Source organism: Rutidosis leptorrhynchoides, chromosome 2, assembly GCF_046630445.1.
Source record: "Rutidosis leptorrhynchoides isolate AG116_Rl617_1_P2 chromosome 2, CSIRO_AGI_Rlap_v1, whole genome shotgun sequence".
NCBI lineage: Eukaryota > Viridiplantae > Streptophyta > Magnoliopsida > Asterales > Asteraceae > Rutidosis > Rutidosis leptorrhynchoides.
In genome coordinates this window covers 149,529,311-149,552,444 of record NC_092334.1, presented here as the reverse complement: position 1 = coordinate 149,552,444, position 23,134 = coordinate 149,529,311, and the positions used below count along the sequence as shown (strand labels likewise).

At 35.0% G+C, this 23,134-nt stretch overlaps 1 non-coding gene across 1 annotated transcript; it reads right to left on the bottom strand.

The window, feature by feature from the left end:
• Nucleotides 1-202: 202 nt before the first annotated feature.
• Nucleotides 203-308, bottom strand: LOC139894725 (small nucleolar RNA R71). Its single transcript, XR_011775210.1, has one exon. It is a non-coding gene; the product is annotated as a small nucleolar RNA R71 (small nucleolar RNA).
• Between the last annotated feature and the right edge of the window lie 22,826 nt (nt 309-23,134).

Below are 23,134 nucleotides of genomic sequence, written 5' to 3'. Positions count from 1 at the left end.
CTTCGTATTTTTTAGCAGATTTGTGGGTTGTTCAAGATCAGGAATGTCCATGATCACGCTATTTACTTGAAGCTTTTCACATGGTCTCTAAAAAGGGAAGCTAGAGTTTAATTGGATAGTTTATCTGAGGGGACAATCGAGAATTGGAATACGTTGATGGAGAAGTTTTTAAGCAAGTAGTTTCCTACATCCAAGGCCACTCGACTTCAACAAGAGATTTCTCAGTTTCTTCAAAAGCCTAATGAGTCTCTTTATGATGTTTGGAATCGCTTCAGTCGTTTGTTGCAATCTTGTCCTCAACATGGGTTAGGTTAGCTATTGTTTGTTGATTATAGTGTTGAATGACGCATCACCTGCGTATGGATGACTATAGTAGGGATTCAGTAGTAAGAATTATCGGTAGACTCTAGCCTGATCAGCAAGTGGTCGTGTGCCTGTACAAGCCGTCGATCCTCTAGTTGGAGCATAGTTCCTAGTTGTTGTACATTGTATGTGGTTGTATATAATTGTTGCTATAGGAGTACAAGTTGGTACTGTATGCTAGACCCTGTGATAGTTCCATTCACTTAGCCTTGTGCTAACCCCTCACCTCCTCCCTTGCAGGTTCTGGATCTTAGTTCTGGTAAGGTCGGGAGACAACCTGATGATATGTTTGACAAGCTACTCTGATGTCGTGTGTTTATATTATAAAACGGTTGTTTATAATAATACAAGGTGTCTATATTAGATTTGTAATAAATGTATGTGTATGTTTTATATAAAAGAGTAAAGTGGTAATTGAGTCTTCCGCTGTGATTTAAAAAAAAAAGGTCGGTGTTACACTAAGTTGTGCTTCCACTCAACTAATACCATCGGTATCTGCTTATTCCGTAACTTAGTAATCTTCCTGTCTACAATTTTTATAGGCTCTTCCACTAACTTCTTACTCATATCAACTTTCAAATCTTGCATTGGTAGAATCTGACTTTCATCGTCTACCTTACACTTACGAAGATAACACACATTGAATGTGTTATGAATACCAACTAACTCAACAGGAAGATCTAATACTAATGTCTGATCATTCAACACCTGTTGTATTCTAAACGGCCCAATGTAGCTCGGAGCTAACTTGCCTCTTTTACTGAAACGAATGACACCTTTCCAGGGCGATACTTTCAAGTATACATGCTCACCTACTGTGAAAATAACTGGTCGTCTACATGGATCGGCGTACGTCTTTTGTCTTTCAATTTCTCATGTGCGATAGCCACTTTCTCTGCAGTTTAATGTACTATTTCGGGACCCGCGAACTGTTTCTCTCCGGCCTCTAACCAACAAGTCAGAGTTCTACATCGGCAACCATACAACATTTCATACGACGGCATGACTATACTAGAATGATACGAGTTGTTAAAGACGAATTTACAGGCTCTTAGCATATCCTCCAAAGTCTGAATAGTACGCTCACTTTGACTGTCTGTCTGCGGATGATACGTTGTACTTAGATTCATACGAGTACCCAAGTTCTATTGTAGACTCTGCCAAAAGTTACACATGAACCTTGAGTCTCTGTCTGATACTATTGATAATGGTACCCCATGTAGAACTATGATCTCATTCACATACAACTGAGCTAATTTACTTAACGATGATGTCTCACTTGCAGCTACAAAATGCGCACTCTTGGTCAAACGATCAACTATTACCCATATCATGTCATAACCTTTCTGGGTTTGGGGTAACTTTGTTACAAAATCCATCGTTATATGCTCCCACTTCCATTCAGGAATCTCGAGTTGACGTAACGATCTATTGGGTTTCTAGTGTTCTGCTTTTACTTGAGCGCATATATGACACTTTTCCACGAATTGTGCGATGTCTTTATTCATAGTTGGCCACCAATATAAAGGTTTCAAGTCGTGTTACATTTTCATGCTTACAGGATGAATAGATAATCTCAACTTGTGAGCTTCAGTTAAAATTAATTCCCTCAATCCTTCAAGCAACGGAACCCATACTTTGTTATTAAAGGTCTTTAATCCACGAGAATCATCAATTAAATTCTCTTTTCGTTTTATTAGTAGTTTGGATTTCAAATGTTCATCCCCCAAGGCTTCAAGTTTAGTTATCTTTAAACGATCAACCAGATCTGACACAATCTCTATTCGCATAAATTTCACATTGTCGATGGATCCTTTTCTGCTTAAAGCATCAGCAACCACATTTGGTTTACCAGGATGATAGCGAATCTCGCAGTCATAATCCTTGATTAACTTTTTCCATCGTCTCTTACGCATATTCAACTATTTCTAAGAGAAGATATATTGTAGATGAGATGACTCGTCCTAATCCATAAGGACGAATACAATAACATATGATTACATTGCAAGGTATTTGACCTCTATATGATACATTTGACAAACATTTCATTCATTTTTAAAGACAAACTTTCATTACATCGAAAGTTGATAGGCATGCATACCATTTCATTATATCCAACTATAAATGACCTAATCTGTCATTTGCTTAATCATAATCTTTAATGAACTTAACGACTTGAATGCAACGTCTTTTGAAATATGCCATGAATGACTCCAAGTATAATATCTTAAAAATGAGCAAATGCACAGTGGAAGATTTCTTTCAATCCTGAGAATAAACATACTTTCAAGTGTCAACCAAAAGGTTGGTGAGTTCATTAGTTTATTGTAATCAATCATTTCCATAATTTTAATAGACCACAAGATTTCATATTTCAATTTCTCATAAACATCATGCATGCATATAGCCTTCTGCATAAAAATCATTCATATGGATTGAACACCTGGTAACCGACATTAACCATAATGCATAGAATATCCCCACAGACATCGACGTCTGTATAATAATAATCTCAAAGTACTAAAGCCATCCATAAACATGAATGGGGGTTGTTAGGCCCAATAGATCTATCTTTAGGATTCGCGTCAATTAGGGGCCATTTCCCTAATTCTTAGGTTACCAGACTTGAAGGGCGATATTCGATTTCGATAATCCAACCATAGAATGTAATTTTGATTACTTGTGTCTATTTTGTAAAACATTTATAAAAGCACATGTATTCTCAGTCCCAAAAATATATATAAAAAGGTAGTAATGAAACTCACGATACTGTATTTCGTAGTAAAAAAACATATGACGGCATTGAACAAGTGCAAGTTTGGCCTCGGATTCAACATGTGCCCCCAAGGTACTTGCAGGAAGAGTATTTTCTAATTCTATATTCTTTTCACGAGCTTCTTGTAACTCACCTTGCAAACTCTGGATGTAGTCTTCTTGATCTTCATCTAAAATTTCACCCTCTGTTGGAGCTCTGAAAATTCTGGGGGTCGAGGGAGCTTGAACGTTATATCTGTTAGTCATCTTTTACCTGTACTGCACAACATCTCACCAGAGCTTAGTGGATAAACTGTTAGTTCCTAAAGTCTAACACATGTACCCACTACATTCACTTAACCCTTCCCCAAAGATATGTTTGATACCTCATACTCAGGGTTTGGGAATACGACATCCATGTGTATGTACTACCAAACCTATGCTCTGATACCAACTTGTAACACCGTACTTTTTTTTAAAACACAGCGGAAACATATTATATTACTATTTACAAACCATAACTTAGCAATTAACTAAACCATAGTTATTACAGTCATCCAGGTGTTACGTTAACCGAAAAGCTTTTACACACATATAGGTATCAAAATACAGACATCAGAGTTATGCGTATTAAACACATCAAACAGACAAACTTCTCCCAGTACCCGGCATAACATCCTAACCTGCAAGGGAGGAAATTGTGGGGGATTAGCACAAGGCTAAGTGAATGGGAACATCCTAACAGTTATAGGCATCTAGCATCAAGCTATGTACAATTGCATAACATAGGAATTAAACAACCAATACAGTAACAAAAAGACTGGCGGCTTGCGGGCCATCAACTACTAGCTAATCGGGCTAGAGTTTACCGATAGTTCCTGTTACTGGCTCCTTCGTATAGTAATCCGAACGCAGGGGGTGCATCATTCAAACTATACTACACGAATAGTAACACTTGAACCCAACCTCACTATTAAAGGTTGACCTTTTGCCCAGCTTCACTATTCAAAGCCGGTTGTCAACTTCGCTATTCAAAGATGACAGTACTCATGTGCACATAATCATCACAAATAACATAGTACATCATATACTATCAATATCAGGCTAAACATGTGTAACAACCCAACCCGATAACCAACTGAATACGTGCAATAAATTTTTTTTTTTAACAGAGGAGTATACGGTGTGCACCCCCTCTATGTGCGTGGCGTGCACAAGCCAATTCAGCTTCTGTCCGGTTTTGCCAATTTTCAAATAAAGATCCCCCACTTCCCGACACATTTGAACGAAACGCTTTTCACAACATGTTATAATAGTTAAAACTCACGCGATTCAATAATAAAATAAGTTTTATGAAACCGGGCCCACATATGCCGCAATACGAGTTTCGTACAAAATATAAGTTTCAAACAAACTAGTTTAAATTCCAAACTACACTTTGAGCATGGTGTTTGGGGTTAAACTACCCAAATCTCGGTCAAACTCCAAAAGCTATATGTCCAAAAGCTTCTCGTAATATAATGAAGCGGGATCACTAATACAAACGAACGCCCTTACCCGTGTCCACGCCGGAGCCTATAAAAAGGTAAACAACGAGATGGTAAGCAAAACGCTTAGTGAATGCAATAATTATACACATACATATATAATATACCTACTTGCAAACACTTACACACATACCGCATACATACTAGCAATATAATTAGCATACTATCTCAAGTACGAAGTTAATAATCTCCAAAACCGCAACTAGCATAATCAATAGCATATAATCGACATAATACAATATGCTACAATACAATACACAACCATGGTTAACCATTCTCGTGTCATGGTACTACCGGCTCTTTGGTTCACACCATACGCATCGGTTATGATGCTACCGGATCTTTGGTTCACATCACAACCCGAGTCAAACTCGCGCTAAAGGGCTACCGGCTCTTTGGTTCACACTCTAACAACTCGTGCCGTAGTGCTACCGGCTCTTTGGTTCACACTACAACGCACGTACTATGACGCTACCGGCTCTTTGGTTCAAATCATAGCACAAACACACATACTATGGCACTACTGGCTCTTTGGTTCATACCATAGCATACAAATAAATACATTATATACATACGCATGTAATCATTCCACTCACCTTAACACCTTCGGTGAATGTTTTATACTTTCGCAAGCTTCAAGGCAAAGTACCTAATACAATAAGTACTAAATCAACACACAAACTAGTTGGACTAAACACCAACCATTCACTCATGTGCATTTAATGACTTAAATGCATTAAATGCCCCATTTTCAGCAAAACCGTCCATTTAAGGTCAAGACCATCATATATCACTAAAAGCTAGTGACTAAGGTCCAACAACACTAACTAATACACAATTAGGGTATTTCATACACATCTTTCCCAACTAGGTCAATTATTACCCATTTAACCATTTTAAAGTCACACACCCATTTTGGGTCATCCACTAACCACATTAACACCCATTTGTTTAATAACTAGGTGTGCTAGTAATTAACTAATCAATTATGACTCATAAGTCCATTTAACAATTCCAAAACCCTCGGCTAGTCATCCTTGGGTCCTCATGACCCAATCTTACCTAAGAACACCCAAAATCACCAAATATGGGTTTTATGTCCATCACTAACCCAAACCCTAACCCTTAAACAAATTTAAATAAGGAAATCAAAGTTAGAGCTTACCACCACAATCACAACATAGCTAGTGATTAGATGAACAACTTTAACACACGCGGTTTGGCCCGAAATCAACTTCTTCCTCCTTGATTTGAGCTTTCTCTCTCTCAAAGGGTTTCTCACTCTAAACTTGAAGTAGAAAGATGAAGGTGGTTGAAAGTGGAGTTATGACACTCCATCCACTGATCTTGTGGCCCTTAACTCTGCCCTAAGTGAATTTACCAAAAAGCCCTTCCAAAATATCAATTAAAAGAAACAGAATTCGGCTACAGTAGCAGTGTGCCATGTGCACCCTTAAGTGTGCGCTGAGCGCACCCTGGTCTGGGCAGGCTCTGACCTCTGTTTAACTGCACAATATTTCCCACACTTCAAGTACCCTATTTACACCACTGTACAATAATTATTCGGGTCTTACAACATGGAAGGACAACAGTAGCATAACCCGCTACTACATAAAAATAGTATCAGATAGTCCCACTCACCTGATAAATAGCAAGATCTCAGAAGTCTTATATTAATGAGCCTTCTCCGTTCCTTTATTACCTGAGAATATCATATCTCAAGTTAGGACATATTTAATCAATAATATCATCAATTCATACTCTAAAAAACATCATATAGCCTAATATATTCATATATGACAAGTTTACATGGTTCAACATTCAATTGCAACTATCACACACGTGTAAAACAAGGCATACATGCTATCCCATCATTTTGACCCAAATTAAAGTTTAATTCAGTGTTTTAAAATCTTACCATTAGAAAGTAGACCTTATTATGTTTCCAACATTAGTTTATTCATAAAAAACGGAGTTACGGTTTGAATGTTACGGCCAAAATAAGTTTTGCAAAATGCTAATAGACTGCAACCACACGGATGCACCTGCAACCATACGGATGCATCTATATCCATAAGGTTGCATCTATAACCATAAGGTTTCACCCAAAATGGTCTGGATATACCCCATATCTGTACGGATGCATCCGGTATCCGTACGGATGTAGTGCTCAGCACCAGGTCGCTGTTTTCCTGATTTTGAGCCCCAAACCTCGTTTTTGCACTGTTTTGACCCTAAAAATCACTTAGGAAACATATATAACTCATATACAAATATTTACTTACTTCAATTTGACATGAAAAACACTTCAAATGCAAGTTTTGATTCAAAAACCCACTTTGACACAAAAACTCATATAACCAAAGATTTCACTTGAATTAACACATGAAATCAGTTTAAAACTACCTTGTGAAGTTAATGAAATCACTAAACATGAAAATCAGCTTTCAATTGAGATTAAGATCACAAGATTTGGGTCAGGGATTTAGGGTTTATGTATGTGTTTGTGCTATGAAAGTTTCTAAAATAGGAAACAAAAGAGTAGCAGGGGTTTTAACGCAACAAGGGTCTCACACAAGTATTTACCAGTTATCTGAAATTCTCCGTATAACACTAAACGGTTTTAACGAGGTCTGTTTTAAATAAACAAACACGTTCTATGACCCTTGTTACGGACTGGTCTCAACTATATAATTAAATAATTATAAACATGTAATTATTAAAATAACATATAATAACACACAAGGGCAATTAGGACAATTACCACTAGGCACAATGTGAGGTTGTTACACTTACCTTGCTTACTCATTTTTGTACAATGTATGATGCATCCCCACTTACCAATTGTGGTCCTCATGATCGATTTGTCCTATAGATATTCCTTCTTTGTTAGTCCATCGTAAACTCATTTTCCATACCTCCATTCGGAATCCTTTACTATTATAATCCTTAAAAGACTTCTTTAACATCTTGGAATTAATTTTTGCGACTTTATCACATCGACAACATAAAATCGTCTAACATATCCCTCACTAATAGGCATTAACAATCGTAACTTTAATAATTAACTATCATAATGACCCTACATAAATTCACGAGTTAGTCGATAAAGACATTTACAATTTCCTTAACCGTATATAAAACTCTACACAACGACATCACAATCATATTACACATTCATTTTAGAAGATTAGTTAAGTAACATGTGGGAACCACAAACAAACAAGACCACACTGACTCGTCTAATTATCCTTATCATATTAGAACTATTCATATTAATCTGCAAACAATATTGTCATATTCTTTCATCAATTAAATCATGAAATAAACAAACATTACATCACACTTGAAACACATAACACACTAATTATTAACTTGTCAAAGAATCGTATATTTTTCAATTTCACAATAATATTCATGAACATACAAACAACACATCATAATATCGAACATATTATTATCACATTAGTTATATATGAATTTACCTATGAAACTCACATTGGTCTCTTTGGCAAATTTGATCACTTTCCTTCGCTTGATTAGCACCTAAAAACAATGTTAATCCTTTTAATTATATAACATATAATCATTCATTCGTATCTAAGTTAACTCAATTAGTTAACTTCTCACATAACACTTGCACAATACTTTCTCATTCTCACCCCTTAACCCTTTTTATTCTTAACAAATGATTTCTTTTCACTCACTTAACATTTTCATTCTTAAAAAAACACTTTCTTTCAAACTTTCTACTCTTTTTATTCCTTTTCTCAAACAAGATCACTACATTCCTTCATTCAATCATTTTATCAAACACTTGGTGTGCTTAAAGCTAATTTTGATTATTACATTACCAATAACATCATCTCTTCCACCAAAACCCACTTACATTTCATTTACATACAAAAGTTATAACTTCATCATCTGAAATTCGTTTTTAAAATAAGCTCATAACATAAACAACTTACAAAATCCATATCAAACATAACTACATCACCAATTTCAAGCCATTCAACAATAAAATTATACCTTACTTGTTTAGGGTTTATTAACACTAATTTGAGGGTGAATTTAGGAAGAAGATGATGGAATACTTGCTTCTAGTATGAACTATAAGCCTCTAATTGTTCAATTTTGCACTTGCATGAAGAATCAAATTTTAATTTTTAATCTTGATTTTTCTTGGCTCGACATAGACCACGACACTAGGGATGGCAATGGATCGGATATGGATCGAATATGGCCTTATCCATATCCATATCCATTTAATTTTTGTTCATCCACATCCATATCCATATCCATTTAATTTCCGTTCATCCATCCATATCCATATCCAATGGATTAAGCGGGTTAATGGATATCCATTGGATGTTAAAAAAAATGTTTTAAAATTTCCTAATACGTAATATAAAAAAAAAACGTAATACAACAAACATATATATAACGTGTAATCTTTGTCCAAAATACAACACAATTTCTTAAATATACTATTAAACATGGACTATGACAAACTAATGTGTAGTTTTATGTTTATTTGATAAGATATGCGTATTTTATTGTAATATATCATAGTTAATTCATTATATGGTTGAAAGCAAAATGTATGGGTAATGTTAAATAAATATGTAATAGTAAATATGTTTACATATATCTATATTTATGTATTTATATATGTATTTCGGGTGTTAATGGATATATCCATGGATGATATTTTTCATCCGTATCCATATTCAATATCCATTTAGATTCATCCATATCCGTATCCATATCCATTTAGATTATCCATATCCATCACGAATCTGGTGGATTAGTTGGATATCCACTGGATCGGGTGACCATTGCCATCCATACACAACACCCACGCACACTCTCTCTCTTTTCACAAAAGTCATGAAAAATGAAAACTTGCTTCTAATTTCTAGCTTTTTAATTATTATCTATGGTCCACTTGACACTTTCTACCCTCCCTTAGGTGTAGGTTTTAAGGGAAGTCCTTACTAGCTTTCACTTAAGGTACTTTGTTTGTTTCAACTAAATATACCCTTTTAATTTAGCGTTCTTTAACTCCTCTTTTAATTTAAAAAATACATAAAACCCGTCACATAATAATACAAAAAGGTAAATAACACCACCCAAATTTTTGGGTGTTACATTTGACCCCAAAATCTCGATTTTGAACAGTTTTGATCAAATAAATGGTTCTTAGAGATGCAACTACATACATACTACATACATACATACATACATACATTAATTATCAATCATCAAACAACCTCAATAAACTCTTTATATGCAAAAATCTAATATTAAACTCATGAAAACCCAACATGAACAAAAACCCAAATATCACAAGGATTAAATCATGAAATCAGTCGATACTTACATTTAAGTATTTAAAGACTAGCAAGGATTCAGATTCACATCTTGATTCAATCCAAAATTACAAAATTAAATTAGGGTTTACTAGAGAGTGAAAGTGTTTAGAACGAGTGCGTGAGTTCAAGTTTGTGAAAAAAATGAAACGAATAGCCCATATGCATAACATAAATGGGTGTTAAAACCCATACCCCATGTCACACGAGTATTTACCAGTTTTTACGTATCTAACGCACCTCTTTAGGTGGCCCAAACCGAGTCCAAATCTGACAAACAATTATGTTATGTGACCCTTGTCACAAAACGAATCTAACTACTGGATCAAATAATATACATAATAGATAATAATAAACACATTTATTCAAATTAATAAATAACCTAAGGACAAAATAGTAAACTTACGTCTAGGCCCCAAATCAATCTGTTACACATATGCCCAAAAAAGGCAATGTGTTTTCGAAATCTGTCAAAAAAGATTACAATTTTAAATGTGTGACATTGGGGTTAAATTGTCCAGATGTTGCCCACATCATCGTCATGTAGACGTCACATAGACGCCACGTTATAACCTTTTTTTGTAACTATAAAAATTACATTACGTTTACAGGTCATTTTCGTGCTTTATATTACTTTTAGGCTCTTGGACCAATAAATATTCATACATTTATAATTTTGATTGAAATGCACTAGTTAAATTTAAATTGAAAATAGTGTGAGTTATAGGTCCGATATAAGTATGAATTACAAGTACGATTGTGAATGACTAGTTCAATTTAAGCGAAGTAAACCATAAGATTGATTTGGGTAATTCATATTCATAATCGGACTCTTAATTCACATTTAATCGTGCTTGAAATTCGCATAAAGTATCAATTTCAATTCAATACCAGGAAGTCCAATCAAAATTAGAATTTGTATGAATTTATAATGGTTTAATAGCCTAAAATGGTAACACATAACAAGAAAATGACCAATAAACGTAATGTAAATTTTATAATAGCCAAAAAAGGATGATGACATGACGTCTACATGGAGATGATGTGGCTGCCACTTAGACAATATACCTCAGTTTTACACATATTCAAGTTTTAATCGTTTTTGTGCAAAAATTAAAAAACACGTTGACTCTTTGGGCATATGAAAAAGTCATATTATCTTTATTGGCAAATTAGGTAACTTACGTTACTCTCTCAGGCCATTTACCTTTATTATTATTTAATTATTTATATCCTTATTAATTATAAAAATAAAAAATAATAATATAAGGTAAAACTACTTTGATTACCTAAAATAAATTACATTAAAAAACATTTAACTGATATCATTAGAAAACAACACTTTACTGTTCACCGTAATTTTATATTCGAAAAGGCTATTTTAATCATTTCACACCACTGTATTTAATAGTTTTTTCCTTTCCAACTCCACATTTCTCCCCGTTCTTCCCACCATAAGGTTCTGACGACTTTTAGTACCTCCATCGCCACCTTCGTCTCCGTCGCCACCATTCACCGTCCGCACCGCCACCAAACATCATATCCATCGCCACCACTGCCTCACCGCCGGTGTTTTGTTGTTACATTCAAATTACAAAACAATAACTTATGTCAAAAATATAAAACTATATTTCGTCTTCCTCTTCATCTCCACCTCTGTCTTCATTTTAGTCATTATTGTGATTGTTGGAAAATCCTACTTGTGAATTATTTCGAACAAGGAAACGAGCTGAAAGATTCTAAATATGTTTGATAAATATTTCGAAATAATCAATGGATGGTTCACATTGTAGTTCTTTTTCTATTCATTATAATGATTGACTTTATTTATCAACAATTATGATTTTTCTTATATTTCATAATTGAAATGTATGTCAATATAACAAGATAACTCTTACACTTTTACTTCTAAGAGTTTTAATTTTGTTTAAACAAAATAGATTCATCTAAACTGATTTCTTGTTTGGTTTGGTAAATCTAGTTCGGTTATTAGTGCTTAAAAATATTCGTAAGAATCAAATAAATCAAATCGAACAAAGCACATAAATCATAAAGCAACCGAATGTACATTCCTAGTTATTTGAAAGAAGGATCATAAAGTGCACTTATTTAAGCTAAATAGTAAGTAATCACACATAATTATAGATTCTTACTACGCACTAAGATGTAAATCAACTTTTTTTTTTTGAAAGGTAATCATAAGTAGTATATTAATAAAACTAGCAAGATGCTAGGAGTTACAATAAACTTTCAAGACTATAAAACACGAAACTAAAATGACACGACATAACCATTCCTAAACCTTCACTCGAATTGGCCTAAAACACTCGAATTGGCCTAAACACGAACATAACAATACACGACAACAACAATTCTAGGAAGTGGCCTGAAACACGATAATTAATATGACAACAATCCTAAGACCTCCCTCGAATGACCTAAACACGAAAATTAACAACACACGACAGATCCAACCATCAAGGGAAACTCTCGATTCAAACCAAAACACATTACAAATTCACAAAAGGGAAATCACTCGTTCGATAGCATGGAATCCGAGCACATCAACAACAATCACGAAAGCCGGAGCACACAATACCCACGAATGTCACGAAACTCGAGCACCCAAACGATTAATCTCGAAACCCCCGAAATCCAAACCAAAATTCCAAGCACAAATCAAATCGAGAGGTGAACATGTAATATGTCAAGATGTTTCACAAGAGCCAAACCACGATAGAACGAACACCACACAACGCACCAAATGCAACCACAACCGGATGATACAGAGAACACTAAGAAACCACGAAAAGGACCCCCTTGCTACCACTCAAAACCACAAACCCGAAAAGATCCGAGCCACAGACCGAAAAGCACCTGCACCGCAATGAGAACAAGGCAACCAAACAAGACCACCTGAAAACGGAGGCCACTAACAGTCTCATTGCAACCACCCGAACCCACGAAAATAGAGAACCACAAGACTCATAAAAACCTACGAACGAGTACGAGTCCATCTCCCACGAAACTATAAAACACTAACCTGAAAATAAGAAGTTGAAACCACGAACCGAAGTAGCTGCAGCAAGGAGGATCCAGACCGGATGTGGCAGACATCAGCACAAAAATTGATGACCACTGTCGTATTGTGAGGAACGAAACTCCGGTGACCAGCAAGTCGTCGGATGACAAGCTACCGAGGCAAAATCATCGAGAACCAGTCCCCGGAGCACCACAAACACCACAGAATGCCAGATCTACTAAAGATATTCGCCGACTATAGGGACTTTCAAAGAAAGGAGAGGCCATCGAGAGGGAAGTTGCAGGAGGTACGAAAAGAACGCAAGAAGGACGAAAGGGAAACAAGAAAAAGAAAAGAAAGGAAAGGAGATCCAGACGACCGGCGGAGAGCCGTTGGCCGGAGGAACAAGGCGGCCTTTTAGATCTAGGTTTTGAAGGGTTTGAAGAGTTTCAAAGAAAGAGAGAGAAAAGGGTATCTCGCTAGTAAAAAAATAATAACAAAAATGATTTTGTTAACGATACCTCTAAGGACTGTTGCTAACACGCTTTAATGTGTTGTACAATATGGTAACCGTTAGTTTGAAAGTGACTGCTAACCGCTATGTACAATGCATTAAAGCGTGTTCATTAGCAAAATTCTTATAAAATTAGACAAAATTACTCCCATCGTCCTTGAACTTATATCGAAATCACTGACGTTGTCCTTATAACTTTTTTTTGCTCACGTCGTCACTGAACTTTCAAAAAATAACGCGCGACATCCTTCTGTCTACTTCCGTCTATTATTTCCGTAAAAGTCATCACATGTGCTAGGCACATGAGGGTATTTTCATCTTTTTATCTTTTTTAACCCCTTTGTTCCTTCTCACACTTTTAAATATCAAATTCGTTTCATTCTCAAAAAAAAAAAATACAAATTTCACAAAATACATATATGTACCTACTATTACTGTAAACGTTCATATACATCATAATCTCAAATCCAATTTTCTTCATTTGGTGTTTCTAAACGAAATCTGAGCACAAAAATGTGATCTTCAACAACAAATTAACATTTGATCATCATCATCATATGTGATTAACAGCAACGAATTCGTTAAGATTTGTTCCGTGTTCATCATAAACGGAAAACCTTCAACTTTTTGGTGCTCGGAACAATATAGACACTTTCAGAGCACATATTTGGATTCCTTGATGTTTGTTTGTACTATAGAAACCTTCAAATCTCATTGAAATTCAACAAAAAATTCCTGAATGTCAAAGTTCGAAGGTCCTCGGTCAACGTGTTTTTTCATTTGATTTTGTGTTTTTCAGATAACGTTAATGATTGACGAAAGTTCAGTGGTGATATTACAACGCTTTTCATGCGGAAATCGTAACCTGAAAGTGTCCGGATTTCAATATATGATTTCATGTTCATATGAATATTACGTTCCTGTTCTTCGAATGGATTTTAGTGCCCGTGTCGTTAATAAACCTGTCGAACGATCATGACTTTCGTTTCGAGTTTGATTTTGATGTTGTTTCAGATTACAGAGGTTAGATCTGATTTGATTTTATGTAGTTTCAGATCTGAAAATTGTTTAGTGTTGAATTTTGGGTTACGACCTTCATTTTTGTTTAATTTGTGTTTGAGAGGTTACGACTCAAGCTTGTTTCAATTTTTGTTCACCCATTGTTCTCATGGGTATGGTTGATACTACCCATGCTTGTTTAAATTTTTTTCAAAATATTGCTGTTATATGTGCTCGTTCTCTTCCATCCCATTATTTAGAATACAAAAGTCATAAATTATTACAAGTTTTAAGGTCAACCGCGCTTCACAGAGGTCGAAGTATGGTTGACCATGTATAAGCTTGTCGAAATTTATGAAGGAAAAAATAAAAGAATCTAAAAAACTCTCGTAACTCAAACCCATGATCATCAAGTAATCATGTGAGACGTCTAACCATGCATCCATTAATGTTTTTGTGTTCCAAATAAAACTATATTTATCTATTTATGATGTAAATAAATTGGATAAATATCAAGACAATAAAATAGGAGTTCAAATAAAAAACTGCATTTATATTTTTAAAAGTTAGTAATTTTGAGAGTAACATCACGATATTTTAATTATTTCATCATCAAGTATAAGACAATGTTGTTAGAAAATTGTTGAGTTTTAATTCTATTATTATGTGTTCAATTTTTTTTTTATTTTTTTTTTGATTTATTTATTTATATATTTTGTCAATGGTATATAGTCAAAGTTATTCCACAAATTTTTGTAAGCCCAATTTCTATTTCTATTTTTTATCTAATACACAAAAATGGTGAATAGTAACTATGGGCATTTTTGTCCTTTCACCTTTTTTATTTTTTAATTCTACTTAAATTTCACTACACCAACAAAGACCCTTACACTTTTTTCAAATATTCAAATCGACCCCCTCAAACAGGGGGTAAAGTGTTAAATAATTATTTTCATAAAAAATCTTAAATAAACTCCACCCAAATATTCAACGGGTCATATCTTCTCGCTCGCAACGAGTTAAATTTTTCCGGCACCATTGTTAAACTCGAAATAATTTTAGGAACACAATGTCACTAACTATATGCAAAACGGACGCTTTTTAAAAAACGCTAAATATTTGGGGTACTTTTCATACACGTTGATTTTGCGTTAAATTTTTAAAAGTCGATAATTACATAGCTAAATGCGGAGATGGACATATATTGTTAATTTAAAATAACATTTAAAGTTTTCACGGGTTATACCTTTTAGTTCGACTCGAGTTGCGCTTTAACGACATCATTCTTTTTAGCTGCAAAATAATTTTACAAACTAAACGCAATAAAATACATTCAAAACCGAACCCCCGGCGCGAAGCACTAAATATTTGGGGTACTTTTCATACACGTTGATTTTGCGTTAAATTTTTAAAAGTCGATAATTACATAGCTTTACATAGCTAAATGCGGAGATGGACATATATTGTTAATTTAAAATAACATTTAAATCTTTCACGGGTTATACCTTTTAGTTCGACTCGAGTTGCGCTTTAACGACATCATTCTTTTTAGCTGCAAAATAATTTTACAAACTAAACGCAATAAAATACATTCAAAACCAAACCCCCGGCGCGAAGCAAGGGTCCAACAACTAGTTTGAACTAATTTTCGTAAGCCCACAGAAACGTAGGTTAGTTAAGCACGCATTCTGCCACTCAACCATGAAAGATTATGTGCTACACATTGAACAACATTTATTTAAATATTTAAAAATCGAAAAATTAAAATCCCAAATCAATTGAAACTTAGTGTTCATTTATTTTCTAATTGAATATATATATATATATATATATATATATATATATATATATATATATATATATATATATATATATATATATATATATATATATATATATATATATATATATATATATAATTATCCTCATAACATGAATGTACAATTTTTTCCCTCTTTTTGATTATATGAATTATCCTCCATTTACTGATTATACTGTTGCTAATTGTTTATTCTCTTGAATTATATTTGATTTTGTGTTTTAGTTTGGATTTGTATTTGTATTTGTTAAGATGTACTAGCATTTATAATTTTGCAATGGAAAAATGAGAAGGTTAGGTGAAGAAGAAACTAGAGTTTGTGAAATATTGAGGAGAAGATGAAGATAAGGGAAGAAAGACAAAATTACGCCGGTCGTCCTTAAAAGATAAAATGACAAAATTGCGCTCACATGTTTGGCACATGCTTCAGGTTAATAGGAAAGAGACAAAAACTAAACAGAAGGACGACGAACGTTATTTTTTGAAAGTTCAGTGACGACGTAGGAAATAAAAAGAAAGTTTAGGAACGACGTCAGTAATTTTGATATAAGTTCAAGGACGACATGAGTAATTTTGTCAAAAAAAAATCTCGCTATTAACACAAACCTAAGTAAAATGACATTTTTCGATACTTGATACAACTGAGCAAAAATGATATTATACTTTAAAAAGGATTTGTTTAATATATACGTTAAGAACGTAGTTAAATATTGGGAGGTGATCTCACACACCACTTTTTGATCCATGTACACCTAATTACCTATTTTACCTTTAATTATACATTATACATATAATTATAATATAAATTCAACTTTCTAAGGGTATAACTGTAATTTTGTGAAATAAAAATGTAGATGAATCATAAATTGGTGTGTGAGAATCATCTTCCTTAAATATTACTAGTATTAATCAAATTATATACTTTCTTATCTCCGAAGTATTATCATGACAAAAATTGTTAAAGTTATTAGTATAAGCTTTAACCTTATCTTCAAAAAAATTTGCCTGAAGCTATTTATGAAATAAGTTATTAAAAGTAATAAATAAAACTAAATTTAACGATTTAATGATTTTTTTTTCACGAGTAAAAAATCTTATTAGTACAATAACAAACATATAGGGTAGACATATAAATCGAAACAAAGGTAAATGACAAAAATCACTTTATAAAGTCTAAATACCTTTTTATGCATTATCAATTAATGGTATCGAAATTTTATTGGCTTATTATAAGTTATAAGTGAGTTGTGAGATAATTGCAATCCCTTAAAAAGCTTTTTCTAAAAAGACTGGTATTGAAATGGTAGTGCATAGATCACTACCCCCTTATTATAAGAGCATTTTCTTTGCAGTGTGAACCGCATAAATGCTTTCGTCTCTATCATATCATATCATATCATATCATATACGTTACAAAATAAGCACCAAACGTGGGCCTTTTACTCATTATTTCCTCAATTATTGACGTTGAAATGTTGAATGTTGACACAAACAAAATTACATGTACATGTAATTTATCAAATATTACGTGGATAGTCTTTGAAATTGTTGATCACTGTAGCTTACACGAGTAAGGGTAAACAATACATGAATTTCAGTGGACTATAAAAGTACTTCGTAGAATATAGTTTAGTTACTCATGTTCAAAGCATAAAACAAAGAACATACATAGTTCTTATCTTAACTCATATAACATTAAAAAGAGTGAAAGACTACGAACTTGCTTATAACAAACTTTGATATATGTTGGTGATTTTAGTGTTATCAACAACCATTTTAGTTAATTGAGATTTACTAGAAAGCAAAGGCTTATCGAATTAAGCTCAATGACGAGTTTGGAGAGTGCGGAGTGCACGCTCGTTCGATTAATTCAATAAGGTCTTGAAATTTACATCTTTTGATGAAAGGTAACCATGAATGGTTACATCATTTCATGAAGAGTGATGTCATTTTCTAAAAGGTGTAAACGAAGAGTTGCATCTTTTAGTTGAAAGGTTGCATATTTACATTGAAGAGTTACATCCTTTCGTCGCACCTTTTCACCTCTTATATATAGAGGACTTTGCTTTCATTCTAAATAACAGAAAACACACACATACTCTCTAACAATTTGATCAGTAATTTTGTTGCCAAAAACACTGATTGCGTTCTTGTCTTATCCCTGTAAAGATTTCGTGCAACCGAGGCAATCGTAGGGTCGAAATACTTTTTAGAGAAAATGAACACACGATTCAAGAACGAATCCGGCAGTCACTTCATACCCAATTTCTAACAATATATACAGATTGTTTAAAACAATAAGCATGTTTTGAAAAACATATAGCATGTATAAAAACAGCAAGCATGATTCTCAGCCCAAAAGTATTGGAAAATGGAACTGTGAAAACTTACAATGCACGTCAAATGTTCGTGTTGTCAGTCTCGGTGTAGCAGCCAACGGATGTGTAACGACCCAACCCGTTATCCAACCGAAAACGCGAAATAATTTTTTTTTATTCAGTAAGGGTGCGCAGCGCGCAGCCCCATCTGTCGCGGCGCGCACAAGCCATTTCAGGTTCTGTCCGGATTTTCCATTTTTCGTTTAATGATCTTCCAATTCCCGATACTTTTAGACTAAATGCTTTTCACAACATATTATGATATGTAAAACTAACACGTTTCAATAATAAAACAAGTTTTACGACACCGGGCCCACATCGGTCGTTTTACGACTTTCGTACAAAATACAAGTTTTCGACTACATGAGTTTAAGTTCCAAACAAAAATACGAGCATGATGTTTGGGGATAAACTACCCAATCCTAAGTCGAAACCAAAAGTAATCCAAGCAAGCATCAAAAGGGAAATCGTCTAATCCCGAGCATACCCTTGCCACGTCCGCCTCCGAACCTAAAAATGTAAACAACTAGAGGGTAAGCTAATGCTTAGTGAATGCAATACTTATACGCATACATACATAATTCAATCACTTGCATACACCTACACAAACAACACAATATCATTAGCAAACCGCAATAAACGTATAATCGTGCGTACAACAAGTCAACACCATTAGCATAGAGGTCTCAACAATAATACGTGCCAACAACAAAAATACGTACAATGCTAGTGAAACTTACACACCCCAACATACACAATGTTGACATTCGACTCGATGGTGGCTGACGAAGAGCGGTAGGTCAAATACGTTAACCACTCACCACCCATCGCAACGCGTACGTGGTCGACGAAGAGAAGTAGGTCAAATACGTTAACCACTCACCACTACGCACCATGAGGCCGACGAAAAGTGCAACCGAAACGTTAACACTTACCTCAATCACAAGGATGGCCAACGAAAAGCGTAACCGCTTACCATCCTACGATAAGTGGCCAACGAAGAGCGAATCCCTAAACGGATAACACTCACCACTTACCCCCAACACACATATGTGGCCGACGAAGAGCGATAGGTCAAACATTAATCACTCGCCACATAACCAAACATACACATGTGACCGACGAAGAGTGATAGGTCAAGCATTAATCACTCGTCACATAACCAAACGCACACATGTAGCCGACGAAGAGTGATAGGTCAACCATTAATCACTCGCTACATAACCAAACACACACATATGACCAATGAAGAGCGATAGGTCAAACATTAATCACTCGTCACATGCCTCACCTCCAATCGTGATCGACAAAGAGTCATTTCTTCCGGATATCACTCACCACATACCACAACCAAATATAGCCAACGAAGAGCTATCCATACGGATATCACTCACTATATTTTCCAACACAATTGTGGTCCCCGAAAAGTGAATCCTAACGGATGTCACTTACCACGCCGCACACAAGCAACCAAATTATATACATAAACGTATAAATATTTCACTCACCTCGATAACTTGAAAAGCAATCCCGCTTGAGCTCCTAAACGTCCAAATGAAAATCACCTAAGTAATTCACAAACAAATAAGCTAAACACTTTAGCTTATGCCCAAAATACCATAAGTGCAATTTCGACCCATTAGCACTTACTTCCACTTTGACTAAGTCAAATCTCACCCGAAAACCCCCATAACCACAATCGACTTGTGATTATGTTCCCACAACTCATTTTACTCAAGGTTTCCTCATCAAAACACATTACTTACATTAATTTACACAAAACCCATTTGACCTAATCTCAAGTCAAAACACCCATTTTGCAAGCTCACACAATTTATCACTTATAACCTAAGTTAACTAGTGATATTAACACCCGAACATGATTATCAACTAATCAATTTCATCATCCAACACAAAACCCTCCAACAATGGTCATCAACACCATTTACTAGCTTAAACACCCAATTATCAACTAGTGGGTATACTCAAGAACACCCAAATCAAAACCCCAATTATGAACACTAATCAAACCATGAAAACTCGGAGTTAGAACTTACCAATACTACCACAACGTAGCTAGGAGCAAGATGAACAACTTTAACACTCGGGCTTTTGATCAATTCTAACTCCTTCTTCTTCAAATCTCCAAATCTCTCTCTAGAAATCTCTCTCTCTAGATGAAATGAATGTGAGTGTGGATTTGAAAGTGATCCAAAACTAGATCCCGAACTGATAATATGGCTACACATCCGGCCTCAAGTGAAAAGACCAAAATGCCCCTCATTTAACTCAAAAAAGAAAAAGCAGGAATTCTGTCACAGGGGCTGTGCGCGGCTCGCTCACTTAGATGTGCGCGGCGCGCACCATGGTCTGAGCAGTCTGTCTGTTTCAGTTTAATCCAGTTTGATTATTCAATGTTTAAGTACACCCGTACACTTGGGTTTAGGGTCTTACAACTCTCCCCCACTTAAATTGGATCACGTCCCCGTGATCCTCGCCACTTTACCAACAGGACCCACGCTCTATGGTCCTTCGACATACGCCAAACTTCGATGTCCACAACAATTCCCACAAATCCGAAGATTTAGCACAACTCCCTTAGGCTACTTTACTCAAAAGTTAACCTTTTGATTTATAATCATCATCCGTGATTTACCAAATCCACCAAACCGAACACTAAGTTTCGCTTCGTCCCCAAACCGGAACGAACTCATGCCTCGACCGCATGACATAAACAAGCTAACATTCCAAATCTCGTACCAAGTTAGAAATCCCTTTAGCGTACCCTTATCATGTACATCGCTAAAGTAACAACACACCAATAGTATGGCCAACAAACAACACAATGGAGCCGACAGAAAGTGAACCCTTACGATTTTGATACAACTTGCTCCACATCCTCACGCGTACGTGGCTGACGAAAAGCGGTAGATCAAACGTTAACCACTTACCACTACGCAACAAGAGGCCGACAAAAAGCACATCATTACGGATCACACTTACCTCTCCTCACATATGGCCAAACAAAAGCGATTACTAACGGGAAACACATTCCACACAACAATAAGTAGCCGACGAAAAGTGAATCCTAACGGATAACACTTACTACTTATCACACCTCAACCGTGGCTGACGAAAAGTGAATCCTCACAATTGGATAGCACTTGCCACCATACACACAACAAGCTAAGTATATACATAGAATCATTCCACTCGACTTGGAATCTCCCGCACACGAACCATACGTATGCACAAACATCGCTATCACGATCACGCAAATCATAACCTATATCACGCATAGGTTCAAGAATACATTTCTCTAATAGAGAAATTGGCATACCATCCCTCGATTACGGGACCCTACCTTGCTCGACGAGCCCACACATTTGTCTCTTAATGAGCTTAACCACATTACCACCTCAAGTAGTAATTCAAATCCAAACCAATAAATACAATCTAACCAAAATTGTACTTTACCACAAATCGACCAATCTAGGTCCCGACACCAATCTCCGGATCTACCATGAGCATCATCCGAAGTTTCACACTACAACCTCCTCGTGTGGGAGTGTAACTCCCCCACTTGGAACTACGTTCCATAACCACATCGTCGTGGTAACAACATCCCGCGATAATTACCACTTTCTAAAATACGTGACCAATCTATCCATCGGTCGTAGTACCCGGATTCTCAAGAATTCATTTCGTACACTAGAAATTGATGCTCACCATTACCCGTTGGCATCATTTAAGCAACGATAAAAAGCCAACACAACACGTACCTTGTACAATCGTATAATGCTACCAAAAGGTAGACTTTACTAACCATTGGGTTCACACGACCCATTACCACATCTTGATCCAACCTTGAGCATACAAGGATCTTAACCTATCCTTAATCACTTCGAACGAAGAGTTCATCACAAATTACACAAACTTTATTCTTGCAGTCCTGCGATTGCCATAGCTTGTTAAAGTTTCACCTAGTCTGTAGTGACCCGAACTTTTCCATGATTATATATTATGTGAGATTAATATTTACATAAATAAATGTTTCCAACATGTTAAGCAATCAAACTTGTTAAGACTTGATTAATTGAAACAGATTTTGTGTTAACGTTTGACCACCCAGTTTGTCCAATGATTCACGAACGTTATAACTTGTATATGACATGATATTATATATATGAACATATATATATATATATATATATATATATATATATATATATATATATATGTTTAACATGATGAAATAATAATTAAGTATCTCATTATGTATATTAACAATGAACTTTATACATAAAACAAGACTACTAACTTAAGAAATTCAAAACGATATCTATACGTAACGATTATCGTTGTA